The following is a 21,993-nucleotide window of genomic DNA, read 5'->3' as shown; positions in this document are numbered from 1 at the left end:
ATGTGATAGACACAATATACATTTATAGTGCTATCCTAAGGATATGTTAATTCTTCTACCCTATGTCATACATGTAGCCTAAAGAAAACTAAACTATTTGAACATATACTATTACATTGGTCTACTACTTTAATGGCATTGCATGAGTGGACTAGATGAGGTAGAAGTAGATACGTTGGTGACCTTGTTGAGATACATGTAGTCCAGAGGATGGGAAACTATGGCTTTGTCTATAAACTCTATGAAGCTTCAGGGACGTGCTACATCAATAAACTGTGTGGTCTAGTATAAGACAGATCATCTCCACAGTAAAGGACGGTTTGTGTGTCTTTCATCTCCCACCACTAAGGAGGAAACATGATTCCTGGTAAATAAATAACATGGAAAACCAACATCTTTGAGTCAGACACAGAATAGGAAGGGACTCCTCAGAAGGTTCTGGTTTTGACACAAGTAGCCATGCCACATAGACCTCTTGTTTGAAGACAACAAAGCAGACAATATAATATTAGAGATGTCTGTAGTAGGCAAAAGTCACCATGGGGAGTTATGGCATGACTCAAACAGAGAATTGTAATGTGGACTCTTTAGTGCTCTGGAGCAAGGCTATGCCATCTGCAATGACAAATTATGTTCTATTAGACAAACAGCCATGGCATGCTAGGGGTCTTGATATAGACAGGCCACCTAAACAGACATCCAGTAACCATGCAGAGCTGGATTCTGCCAAACTAATCTAGTCATAGGTTGCTGAGGCCCAGTAGCAATTAATCATGCCAGCATCAGGCATGAACAGGGCCAGAGGGCACAAGTAAGCAACACAAGCAGGTGGCTCAGACTCCATGTCATCTACCACTGTCACCTTGGCACATCTCTCTTAGTACTTACCATGTACATGCTGTGTATGGGGAATTTGTTATGAATAGCTGATGGAGGAAGAAAAAGGCTAAGCTTAAGTTATAGATGGATTGGCTTAGTATACTAGACAGATATGAATGTACTATGCTACAGACCAACACAGGGGTGGGCCTGAAGACAGAGGTGAGGAGAAATCTTCCCAATGGGTATAACTTTGAGGTCTGCATATATGGGGGAAAAGTGGCCTGAGGTTAGAATATACATGGGCTCACAAATAGTAATGAATGAATCAGACAGTCAGGAGTTTGGAAGGAGAATGATTTTAGGATTGGAAAAAAAAAACATTTTTGAGGACAAGGTACATAAATGGATATATAGGAGTAGGCATGACGTGCAAAACAACAGAAAACAAAACAAAATGTACAATGCAAAATTCTCCCCACAGATCAGCCATCACATAAGAAGCAGTAAGCAATCAACTATACAGGCTGGTTGGCATCATCCAGGTTCTGTCATCATCACCCAGTTTTGGTAAAATTGGACCATAAATGAAATAACCATGGGTGGCTGATACGTTGTTCATGAATGGGCTCAATAGCATGGGGTCCTATTTAGTAACTGATCTAGTTACTGCTGCTGCCAAATGTACAACCTGACAGCAACAGTGCACAAGACAGAGACGTTCCCTCAAGGAGGCCAGCAAGCTATTTTGTGGGAAAGTGATTCGATCAAACCCTTAGTTTACTAGAAAGAGGAGCAATTTATCTCGACTTATATTGACACATACTCCATATTTGTGGATTTGCCTTGTCTACAGGACCATATCCAGCCCCACTATCCAAGGGCTTATAGATTATTTGTTTCACCAACATAGAATTCTCTTTAACATTGTTTTGAATCAAGGGACACACTTCATAGCACACAGAGTGTTGACATGTATCCAGTGGTCATTGGTCTTATCGTAAACTGCACCACCCAAACTTTTGCAGCCTGACTGCTTATTCAAAAAGGATTCATGCATCTCAGAATCAAGGAATGGTATCACGTAATCTTATCCCAATAACCCACTTGAGGAATTTGTATTTCTCATCCTCAGAACTTTTACCTTTGTGAGTCTAGAGGTCCAGATTCTCAATGGGGGAATCCTTCCACCAGGCTATATGCAGCAAGCGTCCCATTATACTTAAAGCTGTGGCTGCTGCCTGGTGGTTTTGGAGTTCTTTTATGAAGAGACCAGCAAGCAATTGATGTACATGACCAAGGAGACATAAAGTTGGTAGCTATACAATGGGTGCAGTAGGGGTGGATGTATTTCAGATCCAGGAGATACAGTAGATAATCTCTTGGTAATCTCTTATACAATTGTGAGAACAAATGGGCAACTGCATCAGCCGCTATCTGAGCAAGCACAGGACCAGAGACTCTTTCACCTCAGGGATGAGGTGCTAGGTCACTAAGTAAGCCACTCTTTTTTTTTTTTCTTTCACCCAGGCTGGAGTGCAGTGGCATGATCTCGGCTCACTGCATCCTCTGACTCCTGGATTCAAGCGATTCTCTTGCCTCAGTCTCCCAGGTAGCTGGGATTACAGGCTCGCACCACTATGCCTGGCTAATTTTTTTTTTTTTTTTTTTTTTTTTTTGTATTTTTAGTAAAGACGAGGTTTCACCATGTTGGCCAGGCTGGTCTTGAACTCCTGACCTCCAGTGATCTGCCTGCGTTGGCCTCCCAAAGTTCTGGGATTACAGGTGTGAAGTAAGTCGCTCTTGTGAGCAGAAATGAATCTGGAATGGGTAGTAAAGAAGAAAAATTATATCAGCTGTGGCCTCCTGACTAGCTCTAGCAGCAGGAGCTGTAGTTCCTTTCACTAACCTTACTAAGTTTTGTTAGAAAAAAGAAGCTTGAATCCCAGAGGAGCTGTTTTCAGATGAAGTGAATTTATTACCTAAAGTAAGTGGATCAAGTGTCACAAAGATTTGGACAGTAGTGAATCCTATGTTGCATTGCTCAAATCTTCTTTAGGACTGAAACTTTTATAATCCCAGCTACCAGGAAGCTTGGCAGCTGACAATCCACAGATAAATCTTTCCCCAAAACTTGCCCTCAATTTGAGTCCACTGATTGGTTGATGTGGCAGTAAAAAGTCTAGTATCCTTGCTTTAATTGGGGACAACGCTGAAGGGACATCAAAGCCCATAGCACCCCGTTAGATCGGCTGAGTCTTTGCTGCAACTGCCCTGCTTCCTTTGCCAATCTGACTCCCCTCAAACACTGACCAATGCTATTCTGGGAGCACTCCCCAATATGCTTCCTGCATTCGAACCTTAGATGCTCCACGTCTAATATCTGGCGAAGCTGACCTAGACGGGATTCCTTAAAATCACCAGAATTCATTCAATGTGAATAATTTAAAAGAAGTTTTTCATCAAAATGTTAAAAAAGTAAGTCTGTTGCATAAACATAATTTTTCTCCTTATGCATTTTTTTACTTTAATTGCTCCTTCATTACTTTTAATTTCTGTTTCACTTTATTTTCCTTTTACCAACGTCAGTTAATATCATGGAAAAAATAAAATTTAGGACACACGGGTTTTTCTTGGCCTTACCACTAACCAATCCACTGAACTTGGATGAATTAAGTTTTTTCTGGATAAGAGTTGATTCATTTGTTAATTGAGGGGATTATACCAGGTGATTGATCTTGAAAAATATCTTGCAACTGTGAAAGTTCAATATTTTGTTTTTCATCAAGTTTTATATTTTAAATCACATTGCAATTTGGGTTATAAAATTACTGAAAGTGAAGGAAAACTAATGAAGAATGTTTACATCTTATAGGATAAGGTCCTAGTGGTTCTAAAAATAGGTGCAAGTCTCATGAACACTGTTTGGTAATGCTGAGATGACGCTAATGAGACAAAAAGAAGCGTCCCCATGGCAGATGACTTACAACAGACCATGTAACATTGATGCAAATAATTCATTATATTCTTCAAGCATCTGCAGTATTTGTGATTTAAGAATTTGTAGATATGATTGAATTCATGATTCCTTCATTCAGCAATTATTCATTGAGTCCCTATTTTGTGCCCAGACTATACTAGGCCCTGGGGATATAGAGATTAATAAGATAAGATCCCAAATCTTGAACAGCTCAGTCTAGTGGGAAAAACAGGCATATACACAAATATTACAATGCATAAGATCTGCTATAATAGAGGATAAGGAGAATGTTGCCGATGGATTTTGTAATGATCTTATGTGGACAAGATATTTTTATTCTATAAGGATTTACTGTCAATCAGTTTGAGTATGCCTGCATTTTAATAAAGGTGATCTGATCACTCTATCCTAAGTCAGCCAGGCACCCCCTTGAAACCAACAATTGTAGTTATTCATATCAGCTCTGCAGTTCTCTGCATATCAGTTCTGTAGTTATCCATGCAGTTCTGCAGGGACATCTTAAGCCCCTTCTTTTTATAGCAGACCTTCCCCAGCTTCTATTTTAACTGAAATCTCATACAAACAATTCTTTGAAAAGCAGGGGAAAGACCACTAATTGAAAATAGAATTTCTTAGACTAGAATTATGATTCCAGCCTGGATACCTCGCTAGCGGCTCAAAGTGGTGGAAGGGAAAGGTTGCTGAAGTAAAGGGAGAGAGAACTATGGAATAAGAAAGACTATAAAGAAAATGAAGGATTATTTTATGGTTAGAGATAAGTAACGTGTCATGTAAGTTGTCAGTTTACAAAACACCCTGCATTTTCTCCTTCCTCTTTTTAAACCAATGCACAATGTTGTGCTCACTGATAGTTAAAAAGCAGAAGCCGCCTGAAGCCAACAGTTTTTTCTACCATTTTCTAAATTCTGACCTCACTGGTGAGCTCATGCTAGTGACTTGAAGGGGTGATAGCTGTTAGATCTGTATCTCTGTAAAAAGAGGGAGCTTCTGGCAAATTGAGGAGGGAATGCCTTTGAGAAGGAGGGAAGGGAGCTCATCCTGTTCTGGGTAATAGAGGTCTGTGTGTCTCAGGGGAGCAAAAAACCATGACAGCTCTTTCGAACTGGGACAATTTATGAGTTCAACTTGATGCAAAAACTTAATTAATATTAATTCACGTTTTAAAACATTTATTAATAGACTAACAAACTGGTTATATAATACTGTTTGGCCCCTCAAATAGTATTATTCAGTACATTTTTCCTATCTAAAAATCTTTCCAAAATTTAAAAATAATATATATCATGTATATTAAAACCAACTTAAAATATTTTAAGTATATAACAAGAACAACATTCTGCATACTTTAAAATAAAAATTAAAGTATGTAGAATGTTGTTCCTGTTACATACACATACACTTTAATCAATTTCTGTCTCTAATCCTGAGTAATTGGCATTTTTCCAAAAATACATTTTAATTGACTTATTATTAATTACTTATAAAATCTCCTGTAGCCACAAATTCAAGTGACCTTTCTATATGCTGTAATACATTCAATTGAGGAAGTACTCTTTCTAAAGGTACAGAAGTACATGCAATAAGTTTAGAGAGCATTCTGCTAAATGGAGGCTATTGCCAATTCTAATTCTTTCCATTTTGAAATTTATAATTTTTTCAGAACAAATATTTTCACAGACTGTCTTTCTGCCTCCATTCAAAAGCCTTTTTTTCAAAATATATTTTTAAAGATAGGATGTGTCAAATTAAGTTTTCACTATTTATAATTCATCTAAATGTTTTGTCAAATTCACATCTATAATATCTTAGGCAGTCTCAGTTTTATTCCACTTTGTTCAGCATGTAAATTTTCAAACTAAAAAATAGCAACTCCATCAAAAAATCATTTTCATGAAGTGACATATCGCAAATCGCAAAACAAAATTTTAAACATTAAATTGTATTCACTATTTGTGTTCTCTTAAAGTATTGAGTTCCTCCTTTGCTTTTATGAAATACATTTTAATGGCTTTCTCCTTGTCAGCTTTGTTCAATCATTATAGTTTGTTAAAACTTCAAAATTAGAGATTATTGGGGAGCCACTTTTTGAATAATTAGAGTAAGTTTCGACAACTGGCCCTGAAGAAAATACAGTGAAAATTTAGAAGTCTCACTGATACGATTTACATTTACGTCCCTGTCCAAATATTAGTTCTAATTGTAATCCCCAATGTTGGAGGAGGGGCCTGCTGGGAGGTGACTGGCTCATGGGGGCAGATTTCCCCCTTACTGTTCTCATGGTAGTGAGTGAGTTCTCATGAAATCTGGTTGTTTAAAAGTGTGTGGTACCTCCCCCCACCTCTTTTCCTCCTGCTCATGCCATGTAGGATATGCCTGCTTCCCCTTTGCCTTCTGCCGTAATTGTCTTTCTTGAGGTCCCTCCAGCCTTGCTAACTGTACATTCTGTGGAATTGTGAGCTAATTAAACCTCTAATCTTTACAAGTTAACGACTTTCAGGTATTTCTTTATAGCAGTGTGGGAATGAACTAAAACATTCACTTTATAAAACAATTTAATGACACTGCAAGAAAACTAGAATGAATTACAAAATAGTTGTTCAAATGTTCAAACATTCTAAAATTTGATTGATACTAGACAGCAGAGAGATAGAAGCTTCAACCCCTTCTAAGTTCATTTCCACATCATAAGTTCGTGTGTTCAGCCAGAAGATTTTTTGCCCCCAATAAATTATGCTCACCCTAAATTTGAATTCACGTAACTACAAAACCAATAAGTGAATCTTTAATTTTGTACTTTTTAAAGGAATTTATAATAACATTAAAACAATGCAGTATTTTAATCTTTAACTGAATAAACTTCAAAAAGTTCCCCAATGGTTCCCCCCTCTTTCGTGTTAGAATCTGTGACTTATAGATGATGTCAAGAGAAAATGGAAGAACTTCTCACTTTGAGTCTATGATAGTCACTTCTGGTTTCCTTAGAATCCAGCTACGCATGGCTCTGCCTACAAGCCTTGTGTGTGTGAATCCCAAGACACAGTTAAGACAGCTAGTGGTACACTGGAGTCAGCGCCTACCAGCTAGTTAGGACTGATCGTGTGCATCTCTTTTCAATTCCACATTCAGTGACTTTAATTTGATAACTTGAAATTGTTCATGGTAGAAATATTTACACACAGTAATTAACAAGTGCTACAAACCATATTTCCCAACCTCACTCCTCTACCCTTAGAGCTGGTTGTTAAACATTTACCAGTATTCTACTGTAGGAAGCACACAGCCTTTCTGGGCACAGCATGCAGCTCTTTCTTTCTGAGGATCTCCCCTTGAAAATGGCTCTGCAATAGAGTGGCTTATGATCAGAGCAAACCACATATCCAGGTTTGGCTAGGACAGTCTCGTGCTAGAGTCCTGTTCTGTTTAGCATTGGAACCTGAAATAGACACTTTTGTAATAATGAATGGAATAAAAATAATACAATTATTGGTTGCATTAAAATGAGTCAGGATGGGTTTGGTGGAACTCCACTGTCTACTTCCAGCTTCTGCCATGATTTTGTCTACTAGTATGTAAAATGTATGCTGTGATCAGGAATTTCTCTTAACACATGGGGAAATAAAAGATGACCTTGCATACCCAATTCTATTTTTCTGACCCCTCTCACACACAACATAATTTTCATTTCTCTTTTAACTATAGTATGTTAAGTGCTTGCCAATGATAAAATGAAATATACTGACACACGAGCAGGTTTAGGTTCAGCCAACTTCATCTGGTTTGGATGGTGGGAAAAGTATTCCACACTGCTGCCCCTGCTGGACACTTAGTGTAATAGAGTCCCAGGTTACCAACGAGCAATTCGGGTAGGAAGTGAAGTGGAATGCAATCAATGCCACTGTATCTTATTTCTTAGAAATTATCCCGGCTTAAAAAAATATATATTTTGCAGCTTCACCAAAATGGAGTTTTTCAAAGAGCTAAAACTCAGCTTTTAAGTGACTGAGAGCCAGCAGTGTTTGCAACCATAATTAAGTGTTATGTGCATCATTTACAATTGTCATATTATATAGCCAAATACTTTTATATCGTGCTAGGTTTTGGGGGATGAGCTCAAAATAATATTTTCATCAAGTACACACTAGTCACTATGACCCTAACTTGAGCAAAATAGATAGTAATTAAAGTTTATGCAGAATTTCTAAAGAATAATCAGATATTTAAAAATAAAGTATCAACAAGGGTACATTGGTTTTCTGTAACTGTTGTAACAAATTACCACAAATTTAGTGGCTTAAAATATAGATATATCCTTTTACAGTTGTATAGGTTGGAAGATTTGACGTGGGCTAAAATCAAGGTGTCAACAGGGCTGTGTTACTTCCCAGAGACTCTAGGAGAAAAATAATTATCTTGCCTTTTCCTGCTTCTGGAAACTTCTTGCCTTTCTTGGCTCATGTTCCCCTTCCTCCAGCCTCAAAGCTAGCAAGGGTGCATCTCTCTGACCATCCCTTCATAGTTACACCTCCCTCTTTCTGACCACATTAAAAAATGGTCTGACCACATTAAAAAGATAATCTAAATTTTAAAGACCCATTTTAAGGACACACCTCAGTAACCTAGGACAATCTCATGCCATGGTTCTTATTAATCACATCTGTGAAATCCTTTTTTTTTCCTATAAGATAACATAGCCACAGGTTCCTGTGATTAGGCTATGAATGTCTTTGAGGGAGTTATCATTCTGTCTACCATGCAAGTAATATGTTCTCAGCAAAGAGTAAGTATATAATGTCCCCGAGAAAGGCTGTGGAGCTCAATTTTCTAGCACAGTTCTGAAAAGATAGACAAAAAATTAACTAAATTTGGAATAACTTTTAGAACAATAAATCAAAATATGAATGTCAGTGGTCAGTGTTTTTTATTTTTTTTTTCCTGCATGTATCAGCTACCACTTTCCCATATAATATCAAGATGAGACACTGGCCACACACAAGATCCAGTACTAGATAATTTCTTCATTACTACAATTCCTTGAAACTTTTGTTCATGGTGGCCAGATATCTATTGTTTGGTTAGGAATTAATTCTGTAATTGTTTAAAAAAAAAAAAGAGTTTACTGTCCAAGGCCACACATGTGGCTTAGGTGCATTTCAACAGCTCTGCTGTTAGTTTCTCTAATTAGAGCCAGGATTCTGGATGCACATGTATTTCTTTTTTCTAAAGGCTTCATGCCCACTTAATTAAATGAAAGAAATAATCTCAGAATGGAGTTCCCTTCTATCTTGGCCAAATATTGTATAAATTTTAATCCAAAGTTTACTTCAAAGACAGATGTGAACAGAGATATATATGTGACACAATTTTATTTTAATTTTTAATAATAAACTTTGGTCAAATTTAAAGTCAAATAGGTATGATTGACCATTTACATATAAATACATATTCCTGTTTAGTATTCATCCATAAATAAACATAAATCTCCACAAATTAAAGCATATCATATGCAATTTTAGAAAAAAGTTTCTCAAGGGCAAAACTTCTTAAATTGTCTTATATAATCATTAGTAAGACAGCAAAGAATATTTTAAAAATAGAAGTTAATCAACAGAAGTGACCATAAGGGAATAATCCTTGATATGGATGGGAGAAATGTTGAAAATTGAGTGAATTCATGAAGGGAAAACAATCTATAAAAGCATGAGATAAATTCAGTTGAATGTACTAATCAACTTTACTCTTTGAAGATGTAATTCTGCTATTACCATCTTGAAATATCTGGAACAAAAAGCTTTTCAAATTATAAACTTCCAATAAAAATAAACATAAAGAGATATAAAAATAGTCATTTAAAATTAAAGTGTAATATATATTCTTGTTACATATAAATAGCTTATTTTTTATTTTAAAAATTCTTCATCCTATTAGTTTTTGAGGGCTGATGTAACAAATTACTACAAACTGAGTTGCTTAAAACAACAGAAATGCATTCTTCCACAATCGTGGGGTCTAAAAGTCAGAAATCAAGGTATAGGCAGAGCCATGCTCACTTTGAAGCTTTTATGGAAGAATTCTACCTTGCCTCTTCTGTCTTCTGGTAACCTAGATTTTCCTTAGCTTGTGGCAGCTTAACTCCAGTCTCTTCTGTCTTCACATGATCACTCTCTCGTTTCCTTTTATAGGGATACTTACCATATTGGATTAAGAGTTAACCCTACTACAGTGTGACCTCATCTTAACTAAATTACATCTGCAATGACCCTATTTCCAATTAAGATCACATTCTAAGATACTGGAATTTACCAACGTCTCTTTTTTAGAGAGAGACAAATCAACCCCATAAATATCCCATTATATAAAAATACTGGTTCTCTTACAAGGCTAAAGGAAACGATCCACTTAAAACTGGTGTGGACATTTCTATCTCATTTTTTAGTAGAACAAGAATTAGTCTAAATTACTATGTGTTCATATTAGCTCACTAATTCAGTTGTTTTCATTATTTCATTAAAATTATTTGAATATGATGTCAAGGAACTGATAAAGTTTAACATATTTTATAGTTTGTGTTAAGATTAAGATATACTATTTAGTCAATAATGGAATAAAGATATTGATAATATGGGCTAGATTCTAGACTTTATTTTCTGTTCTCAAGTCCCAATTCTGAACAAGCAACTGCCATCTCTCTTAGTGTGCTTTCATAAGAAATCAAAGTAATAGAGCTTGGCTTGGTAGCTCATGGCTGTAATCCTAGAAATTTGGGAGGCTGAGACAGGAAGATTGCTTGATCCCAGGAGTTCAAGACCAACCTCGTCAACATAGAGAGATCCCCTATTAACCAAAAAAAAGAAAAAAGAAAAAGAAGAAATTAAAGTAATAGGCAGGTTTTTAGTGTTATCCGATCTGTTTCACAAACCTGCTGATGTTGCAAATTTTATGAAAATTACATATGTGCATGTGGTAGTCTGACATATTTTATGGAACAGGGCAGAATATGAGTGAGTAAATAAATAAGATGCATGTACATGTTGAAAAGTCATCTTTTTTAATTTAAGCAATGCATGAGGTATGATAGATTTCTATTAGAGAAAACTAGACCAAGATGTGACTCTTCAAATTGGCTACAGATTCTGATTTTTTTTTTTCTGAAACTCACACCAGCCAAAGTTTATAGAGAGTTTCAGAGAAAAGAATCCCATTTATTTTTCTTAACTCATTCAGGACATTTTATGTTATGTTGGAAAAAAATGGTTTGTGTTTATTTTATTTTTTTAAGATATGGCTTTGTCACCCAGCCTGGAGTGCAGACAGATAATCATAACTCATTGTAGCCTGGAATACTGGGCTCAAGGGATCCTTCCACCTCAGCCTCCTGAGTTGCTGGGAGTACATGTGTGTGCCACTGTGCCACTGCACTGGCTAAGTTTTACAAATTTTCTATAGAGATGGAGTCTCATCATGTTATCCAGGCTATTCTTAAACTCCTAGTTTCAAGAGATCCTCCCTTCCCTGGTCTCCCAAAGTACTTGGATTGTAAGTGTGAGCCACTGCCTGCTGTCATCATTTAAATTATATAATTTTCTTTTTTTTTTTTTTTTTTTTTTTTTTTGAGACGGAGTCTCGCTCTTGTTACCCAGGCCGGAGTGCAATGGCGCGATCTCGGCTCACCGCAACCTCCGCCTCCTGGGTTCAGGCAATTCTCCTGCCTCAGCCTCCTGAGTAGCTGGGATTACAGGCACGCGCCACCGTGCCCAGCTAATTTTTTTGTATTAATAGAGACGGGGTTTCACAATGTTGACCAGGATGGTCTCGATCTCTCGACCTCGTGATCCACCCGCCTCGGCCTCCCAAAGTGCTGGGATTACAGGCTTGAGCCACTGCGCCCGGCCTAAATTATATAATTTTCTACTAATTAATAAAACACGCTTTTCTTTAAGCTGCTACAAATAAATAAACTAAAAAAGTAAATAGGCTCCCTAACTCATTATTATATGAGTTAGACTCCCTAACCTATTATTAAATAAATAATAGAGCCAGTATGGTTCCCAAGATTATATGAAAGATAGGAACCCTAGTACCCAGTCTCCTTAGGCATACTATGCAACTATTTTTTTCTGAGGTATTGCCACTTACCAAGGGTACTGTGATAGCATGGTAGATGGTCAGAAGGAAACATACATTCTGGTTTGCCTGGTACAATCCAGTGAATACCTGTTGTGTTCACTTCTGCAGCACTTGTCCTGAATTGTTTATTTTGTAATGAGGCATGAATTACAAATAAACCCATGAAAATAAACCAGAATAGGTTTGGTAGACTCTCATGTTATAATTTCGCCTTCTGCCAAAGTTTTGTAATCTAGTGCATGATGATCATAAATAGCAGTTAAAGTTCTCTTTTAATATGAGACTAAATTAAAAAGATAACCAGCAATAACTCATTACTATTTCCTGATTTCTCCCAGATGCAATGCAAAGATTTTTCCAAGGAGAATATGCCAGTGTTTTGACTGATGCTAAAATAAAATGCGCTTAGACATGGTGAGCTTAGGTCAGTTAACTCATTTGACAATGGATGGTGGAAGGAAAAGAACTCCACACTACTGCAGTAGTGATGAATTGTTTTAGATATATGTATATATATGTTTTTTTCTTATCAAATTATCAGGATGTCACATAGAAACTCATGGGCATGCTAAATCAACTTTACAATTCCATTTCAGGAAGAAAATATTTTGAAAACCAGTGCTTTGTTTTTTTCCATTAACAGGAAAGGGACACTTTTTAAGGTAAAAACTCACAGTATGACCCACTTGGTTATGCCTGACTTTGTCAGTGAGTTTCAATCATCTAATAGAAAATTAAGAAACAAAAGGACCATATAAAATGGCATACAATGACATATCAGCAGAATTTGAAACAATCAGACAGCATGAGGGACCCCCAAGGGAGAAGAAAGCTATTTGGCTGCTTGACTAATTATATGCACTAATAGATTTCCATTGGGCCCTCTGGTTTTTAAGAGTTCATTTAATTGCTGGATCAAATTAGATGTATTTCCAGGCTCTTCTCACAGCCAGGGCATATATGCAGAAATAGAGCAAAATCAGGATTGAGAAAATTTGAATTCAGACTCTTCCACTTTCCAGTAACCTTTGAATATTCCGAGTCTCACTTTTATTACCAATAAAATGGAGATAATAATAATTTAACCCCAAAAACTGATTTAAAGATAACTCTAAGAAAGATAATTGTTATATGTAAATAATTATACGAATACAAATATTACTATTAATCTGAATTGACTTGAACTGTCCAGATACCATCACTTTAAATTTACTTCCTTAACATGTAAATAAGTTTCTTTCCCTTACAGATCACAGAAAAAATATTTATTTTCCTTTAAAAACGCAAAAAATTTTTCTTACTTTTTCTAACTTAGTGCATAAAAAGTTATGTTTCGTAGATAATGCTTAATAAATGCAATCATATTTGTTGCCTGGGAATTCTGAGTCAGTAAACATCATGTGTTTAACTTCTACAACCAAACTTATTGAAGAATCACCACTAATAAAACTTGATCACTAACTTCATTTGGATCCCATTATCTGAATCACCCCAGCTTTAGCTGTGATGTGAATAAATGTAATTTGATTGTGTGTGATTTTTACATAAAGATGTTAACATGCATTTAATTGCATTTTTCTGTTTCTCCTCTAGTAAAGAAATTTTCTGAGGGGAGACTATGACTTCTGTTGTCATTCTTTTTGACTATCCTGTAAATCTCAATATATTTTGAAAGATTGATAATCAGAAGAAATCTGTATGAGAGATCTCTTTGCAAGTAGTGTGCAATTATTGGATAACTTGCCTCATATTGAAATGGGATATAGTTCCCTTGACCCCTTCATGGACTTGTAAAGGGATCGGCTCATTTACTCAGCTCACAGCTCTCAACCCCTTGTGGGAAGAGGGGCACATAGGTGAGCAGGTGCAGAGGCCAGAATGAGTGCTTCAGGGAAACTGGCAGGAGCAGAACATTTTGTGGTCCTGCAGCAGTGTCTAGGGATTGCCATGACCCCTGGAACGCCAGAGGGCATGTGTTAAGTGTACCCTTTTAGCTTTGTCATCTGTAGCTGGCTTAAGTGTTAAACAGCTTGATGGAGAATCAAAATAATAGCCTCTTGCACTGGCATCTGGCATCTAGGAAGAATCAGGTCACCTGAATGAATTGAAGGATGGTAAATGTGGAGGATTTTATTGAGCAGTGGAAGTGGCTGTCAGCAGGATGGGGAGTTGGAAAGGTGATGGAGTGGGAAGATGGTCTTCCCATGGAGTTAGGCCATCCCCAGATGAACTCTTCTCTGAGGTCAAGCCCTTCTTCTAAAGTTGAGCTTCTTCTCTCTGACGTCTGGCTGCTTCTCTTCTCTCCTTCTCTTGCCACTTTGCCAGTAGGGCCTGGGGCTTTATGGATGGAGGATGGGGTGGGCCAGGGTGTTGTTGAAAAAGGCAACATTCAGGTGGTAAAACAGCAATACATGTTCTTACTTTGGGCTGTGGGTCTAGGCTTAAGAGTGTGGCCCTCATTGGACTCCCCTTTTCTACCCATTATTTCCCTGCCTCCTGTACATATCAGCAAAGCATATAAGATCACTAGATATTACTGTATAAACTTGATTGGGGCAGGTAATGAGGTGATAAGTATGGCAATATATAAATGAAAAGAGAATTAATCATAGGTTTATGGTTATTACTGTATTGAATTTCTAATGGTATTCCACATCTACTTTTATGTACACATTTTACAGACTGATGGAAATTTATGATTAAGTGACACAGAACGTAACATTAACTTCTGATAATTTTCTCTAAGTACCAATATGTGCCAGGTTTTACTAGCAAGGTGAAATGGAATTCAGGGACATAACTCTCAAAAAGTAAATAATTGTTGTCTATTTACCTAGGTAAAAGCTTCATAGGTCACTTAATTTTTCATCCATTGTACTTATGGCCTTTGTTAAAATGATACTGCTCCCAATAAAAAATAGATATACATGAATTGTGAATTCCTCATGCAAATTTGTAACCTAGTACGGCTAGTGAGTTCACCATGAACTACATTATTGGAAGTAGCATTTTGTTATGGAACATGGTTTTTACTTGCATACTTATTTCTGTTCATTAAAACAAGGAGCACATCATAATGAATAAAACATTTGTATTCCATTTATTACAGCCACTACTAAGGTGCCAATATGGACCATAAATTGAACTCATGCTCTCCCACATCTATGCTGATATCCACTAAATAGCCATCTAAGAATTATTGAGAAACAAAAGGTTAGATTTCCCAGAGGCTGTCAACATCTGTAGATCTTTCAGAAATAAAACACTATTCATTTTAGAAAGCAGAGAGCATGAACAGATGGAATTTGACCTTTTGTGGCATATGGATAAAATAAATCTAATTTACTTTGTGCTAAATATCATTCTGTAATTATAAAAAATGTACTTTTTAAGGAATGAAATTAGAAAGGATTTTAAAGGTATGGGAAATTATGTTGCCTTGAAGTCATACCTTTGTGTAGAATAATAAACACATATCCTAATATGTATGGTAATATCTCACTGACCTAGTGTCATCAGGAACTAAGTAATTATACATTAGTATTTTTTCAATTTCTGAATGTTATCAGTTTAAACACCATTTTAAAATATAACCTATATTTCAGAATTCCTTCTAACATACACTATATGTTTTTCAGCCTAATAAAAATATTAGATTACCTTTTACACTACCAAAAATTTAAAAACAAACCACAAAATGAGTGACTAAAAATTTTGGGTAAGGGAGAATTTTCAATTCATCAAAAAATATAAATAATTAGTTCAATCATTGTGGAAGACAGTGTGGCGATTCCTCAAGGACCTAGAAATAGAAATTCCATTTGACCCAGCAATCCCATTACTGGGTATATAGCCAAAGGATTATAAATCGTTCTACTATAAGGACACATGCACACGAATGTTCATTGCAGCACTGTTTACAATAGCAAAGACCTGGAACCAACCCAAATGTCCATCGATGATAGACTGGACAGGAAAAATGTGGCACGTATACACCATGGAATATTATGCAGCCATCAAAAACGATGAGTTCGCATCCTTTGTAGGGACATGGATGAACCTGGAAACCATCATTCTCAGCAAACTGACACAAGAACACAAAATCAAACATCGCATGTTCTCACTCATAGACAGGCGTTGAACAGTGGGAACACATGGACACAGGGAGGGGAGCACTATACACTGGGGTCTGTTGGGGGGGAGTGGGGGGTCTGTTGGGGGGGAGTGGGGGGTACAACAGGTGGTGGGGAGTTGGGGAGAGATAGCATGGGGAGAAATGCCAGATATAGGTGAAGGGGAGGAAGGCAGCAAATCACACTGCCACGTATGCACCTATGCAACAATCTTGCATGTTTTTCACATGTACCCCAAAACTTAAAATGCAATTAAAAAAATCAATGATATATAAAAATATATAAAAAATAAATGAATATTACTACTAAAATTACCTTTCTTAACATGAAAACTAAGTGTAATTAAAATGATCAAAATTATTAGAATTATCCTCCTTAAGTTCAGTTAGAAAATATCAGCTATTACAATGATGAAATTAGGAGGGTTGAGAAGAATAGCCAGTTATTTCTAAATTTATTTTAATTATCTCCACTGATTTTACCCACTGGTAGTATTAGTGAAAAGATGGGGATTAGGGAAAATTGGTATGGATAGCAGTGTTGGAAAAGGAAGGATAGCAGGTAATAATGACAGATGCTCTCAAGTCTCTTAAAGAAATTTGAGACATTGCTCTCATAAGTAATCAATAATTACTTCACAAAAGTTAATTTATACTTAAACTCATCATCACTATCATCATCATCATCATGAACACTTAAGAGATGAGATAATTCATGGTAAAATGCCAATTAAATGGACTAGAGGGGTTCTTAAAAAGCTTTTTGAATTAGGTGAGACTAAATGTGACCCATAAGTAAAATAAGGGACTTAAGGAAATAGAAAGGAAGGCAGACAGTGTCTTTTATCTGAACATTGGTGTGAGTAATAATGCTAAAAGATACATTTCTCTATTTGGGGGAATGTGTGCAGCTTATTTCTCATACATAAAAAAGACTATGCTGACTTGCAACTGAGTTGAGTGAAAACATTATATTTACATAGCTATTAATTCAATGCATTAATTTGCATATCATTTGTACTTCATTACCATACCTGTCAATCAACTCTGGACACAAGCCAGTAAAGTGGCAAACATTCAGGCTTAAATTACAGGAAGAAGGAAAAAAAAAAAACGTGGCTTTAAAATGCCTATGTTACTTCTTAGTGATAGAATCTATGGATTTGGTTACAATTATGAATAAATCCTTTCAGTATTTTATAAGCAATAGAGTTATCAATTACATGATTTAAAATAAATCAACATCAGGCCAGGTGTGGTGGCTCACAGCTGCAATCCCAGCAATTTGGGAGGCTGAGGTGGGCAGAGCATGTGAGATCAGGAGTTCCAAACCAGACTGGCCAACATGGTGAAACCCCATCTCTACTAAAAACACAAAAATTAGCTGGGCATGGTGGCAGGTGTTTATAATCCCAGCTACTCAGGATGCTGAGGCAGGAGAGTCACTTGGACCCAGAGAGGCAGAGGTTGCAGTGAGCTAAGACTGTGCCATTGCACTCCACCCTGGGTAACAAGAGCAAAACTCCTTCTCAATAAATAAATAATAAAAAAAAATAAAGCAACATCTTTCAATGAAATTTTAGATTGCAAGTACAATCATACATAAAGCATTAGCTTTAGTGAGAAAAATTATTCTAGGAGTCTAGGTAAGTACTCTCTCTTTTCTTTTTCTTTTTTTTTTTTTTTTTTTTGAGATGGAGTCTTGCTCTATCACCAGGCTGGAGTGCCCTGGCTTGCTACAACCTCTGCCTACTAGGTTCAAGCAATTCTCCTGCCTCAGCCTCCTGAGTAGCTGGGACTACAGGCATCCACCACCATGCCCAGATAATTTTTGTATTTTTAGTAGAGGCTGGGTTTCACCATGTTGACCAGGGCAGTCTCCATCACTTGACTTCTTGATCTGCCCACCTCGGCCACCCAATGTACTGAGATTACAGGCGTGAGCCACCGTGCCTGGCCCTTTTTTTTCTTTTTAAAGTATTTTGTGTAATGATTTTTAAGATTAAAGTATCATAGAGCTAAAACGTATAACTACTCATTTATGATTAATAGGAGACTAATCATGATTAATAGGAAATTACTTATTTCATAGTGGTAAAAAACTTGAGCTCTGGAGTGAGATGCACTTGGATCAAAATCTCAGTTCTTCAATTTACTCTGCTTTGAATTTGGTGAAATCATTTTCTCATTAATAAAATGAGGAGAGAGAATGAGAATTATTCCAACCCTACTTAGCTCAAGTCTGTAGAAACCAGGAGTAATTAGATATGTTTGCATTTAGTCCAGGGCAGTAGGCTTTATTTTCCTGTAAAGATATCAAACAGTTTTGAATGGATGAGAATAATCTGTCTTCAATTTTTTAAGTTTTTTGAAACATATTCCCTTTAGGTTTTGTTTTTGTTGTTTTTTGAGTGTGTATGTGTGTTTGTGTGTACAAGAATTAATGGGTTAATGCTTTTAATGTACTTAGCACTGTGCCTGACTCAGAGTAAGAGCTCAGTGAATGTTAGCTGCAGATACCATTCACTCTTTACATCTTAATAGCACACTCTGTGTATATTATGTACGTTTGCTATTAGCATAATTGAAAGTATGGAACATACAAGAAATTCTGCACAATCCTAGATATGCTACTAAATGATTCAATTAGTCACTATCTTTTCTAGCCTTAAGTTCTGGCTTCTCCCGTAAATTTCTTCCAAAATTTCTGAGGTTATTCCTAGCTCCCTTTCAGAATTCTTCTTGCACTAGTAGTGTTACAGGATTAGTTAACCTTTAAACTCCTTTGCATTTTTTATAAGATACTTGAGAACAGAGACTGTATTTGTTACCTAGGTTAGCACTTATTTTTCGTACTTCTTTCAGTGAGGTCTTGTCAAACATTTGCCAAACAGTTATGTTAGTCATGATACACCCATATTTAAATATTTTGAAACGTTGTTAAATGGCTCTTAAGAAATGTTGCATATTTCCATCAGGGAAATGTAAACATGGACAATATTTTAAGTATTATGGTTTTAGAAGCTTTTGGTCTTCTGAAAAAGCCCTTCACTAAGATCCAATAGACATTACAAAGGTGATATCTGAGATGCTACATACATTGTAAATGCTCTGGGCATCCATTTCTCCATTTTCACTATAAAAAAGTTGAATTACATTAATGTGCATATCCATTAAATAGAAATTCTGTGCTATGTATAAAGAGTATCTATGTCTATGTATTTGTGTGTGTGTGTGTGTGTGTGTGTGTGTGTGTGTGTTCTTGGCCAATATACTGTACTAAAACAAGTCAAAATGTAACCCTTACATCTGTACAAGAACAGATTTTCTTTTGCAGTTAAGTAAAAGAAGTAAGTTTTGTATCATGCAATGTTGCAATACTGCATCTATCAGAGCATGATTCAATAGTCAGGCCATAGTCATTGCAGAAGTCCTAAGAACAGAAATTATGTGAGAGAGAAAAAGAGAGAGAGAGAATGAGAATTATTCCAATCCTATCTAGCTCAAATCCTTCAAAACCAGGGGAAATTAGATACACTTGCATTTAGTCCAGGGCAGCAGGCTTTATTTTCCTGTAAACATGTCAAACTTTCTTAAATGAATGAGAATAACCTGTCTTCAATAGGAAGCAGAGCCATAAAAAAACCTGCAAATCTTTACAGGTTTCTGAGTGGATAGTTTAATCATATACTCTGTGACTATGGAGATTAAAAACTTGCTTTCACTTGTCCTAGTAATCTCTTTTGTTTCTATCTTTTCCACATGTTTGTTTATTTGCTTGTTTTCCTCTTGCCTGACTGTACAGTCTCTCACCAGTATGACCACACAACGTGCCTTCCCTTCAGTTACTCTCTTCTGAGTTACTCAACTGATCATCCTTAGCTTGAATCGCAGTAAACCCGGGTCCAGATGCCAATACCGTCTCTGGGATTCTGTATATATTTTCTGGGATTCGGGATGTATAGCATGTATTTTAACAGATAAACGTAACAATTTTAAAACTAGGACAGAAGTAACTAATAGTTTGGAGAAAACGTGGATGAAACTATTTGCCTTTCATCACAAATAATTCCAGTAAATTTTTTTAAAAAATTACCAGTTTGGTGAAGGAAATGTAATGTAACATGGTGGTTTGGCTTCCAATCAGGCTGTTAAAAATTGTTCAGCTAATAAGTAAAACTGTGAAATTAAAACAAAAATACCTCAAACTCAACAAGGATTAGGAAATGTTAATAGTAACATTCAAATTTGTAATCAGTAGGAGGGTAAAAATCAAAGGGCTATTCAATCATTATTAAAGAAATAGTTCATGAATTTATTATAGACTAATCTCATTTTCATTTCTGATTGGTAGTTTAAGAGAAGTTATACGTAATAAATATAAATGTGAGCAATGCATTTACCATAGTAATTCATGAGCTTTTGAAAGATTGTCCTCCTCCACTGAGTGTATGCACAGCTTTGGAAGGAACACACAAGCAGGCTGGGGAGAGGGAATATCTGTAGTGTCTGTTAGAGCAACAGAACTGATTCCAGCAACAGATAGGATGGTTACACCTTGACAGCCCTCACGGCCCTGTCATGATATCTTTGTGGATACGATGCAGAAATATACTGGATCCTAGTACAGTGAATTGAGGGACAGGTGATTGCTGATTAATGGATCATTGTCTATGATGATAAGGTTTCAGAGCTCTCTTTCTTTAAAAATGCCTCATTCAGTAGTTTTATCAACGGCTTTTCTGCACACAGAGAAGTCATGATCATTTTCTTTGTGGGTGACACAAATCTAGATTGGTAGGTGATACACTGGATACAAAATTTTGATTCTAGAGCTCTTGTCAAGTTTGAAGAATGGCCTGAATCAAACAAAAAAGAAATTAACAGATAATACAAAGTTCTACTTCTAAACTTTTAAACAATTCAAATGACAAAACAAACAAAACTGCCAGATAAAATGAAATAAAAATCAATGAATTAATGTCATTTGACGTAAAAAATGTTTTGGAGGACCTGCATATCTCTAAGATTGACAGAAATTAATATGATCTGTAACTAACACAAATGAATTTAGGATGTTTTGATGGAGATATAGTATAGAGAACAAGGCTAGATTATACTGTTAACTCTACTAATGAATTTGAAGTGCATTCCTGGAAACATAGTGTACAGAACAAAATTAAATTCAGTCTTTTTTTACTGTGGATTCAGCTTTGTGAATCACATTTTAAGGAAATGGCAGGCTGTGATGGTTAATTTTGGGTGTCAACTTGACTGATTTAAGGGTCACACAGATAAATTGTAAAGCATCTTTTATTCTCCATGCTTCAGTAGACACTGAGCCCATCCCTTTTCTGGTAAAAGAAAAATCCAGGTGGTTTGACTTTTGATTAAAGTAATTGGGCTGTCCCAGGTGTGTCTGTGAGGTGTTTCTGTAGGAGATTGGCATGTGAGTTGCAGATTGAATGGGCAAGAGCCACCCTTATGTGGGCAGGCACCAATCAATTGAGTGGGAGATGGTAATGATGGGGGGCAGTGCCCAGACGGAAAAGAAAGGTAGAGAAAGGGCAAATTAGGGCTCTCTCTTCCAGAGCCAAAGCACCCTTCTTCTCCTACCTTGGATGTCAGAACAAGTTATTTAGTCTTTAGACTTCAGATCTTGCCCCAGCAGTCCTGCAGCCCCTGAGGTCTTTAGTTTCAGACAGTTTCACCATTGGCTTCCTTGGTTCTAAGGTTATTTAGGCTTAGACTAAGAGATTCATGCTACTGACCTCCCTGGTTCTCCAGCTTGCAGATAACCTTTCATGGGACTTTTCAACTTCCTCAAATGAGTGAGTCAATTCCTTTAATAAATCCCATCTCATATATCTCTCTACATATATCCTATTGGTCCTGTTGCTCTGGAGAATCTGACTGA

The 21,993-nt window shown here is 36.4% G+C and overlaps 1 long non-coding RNA gene across 1 annotated transcript in view; it reads right to left on the bottom strand.

Moving 5' to 3' along the window:
- The window catches only part of LOC105729993 (uncharacterized), a 662,720-nt gene that overhangs the window by 383,404 nt on the left and 257,323 nt on the right, over window positions 1-21,993 (bottom strand). The window lies entirely within an intron of this gene.

The sequence above is a fragment of the Aotus nancymaae genome, unplaced genomic scaffold, assembly GCF_030222135.1.
Source record: "Aotus nancymaae isolate 86718 unplaced genomic scaffold, 86718_ANA_hifiasm-v0.15.2.pri h1tg000014l, whole genome shotgun sequence".
Classification (NCBI taxonomy): domain Eukaryota; kingdom Metazoa; phylum Chordata; class Mammalia; order Primates; family Aotidae; genus Aotus; species Aotus nancymaae.
This window is presented reverse-complemented; position numbering and strand designations above follow the sequence as displayed.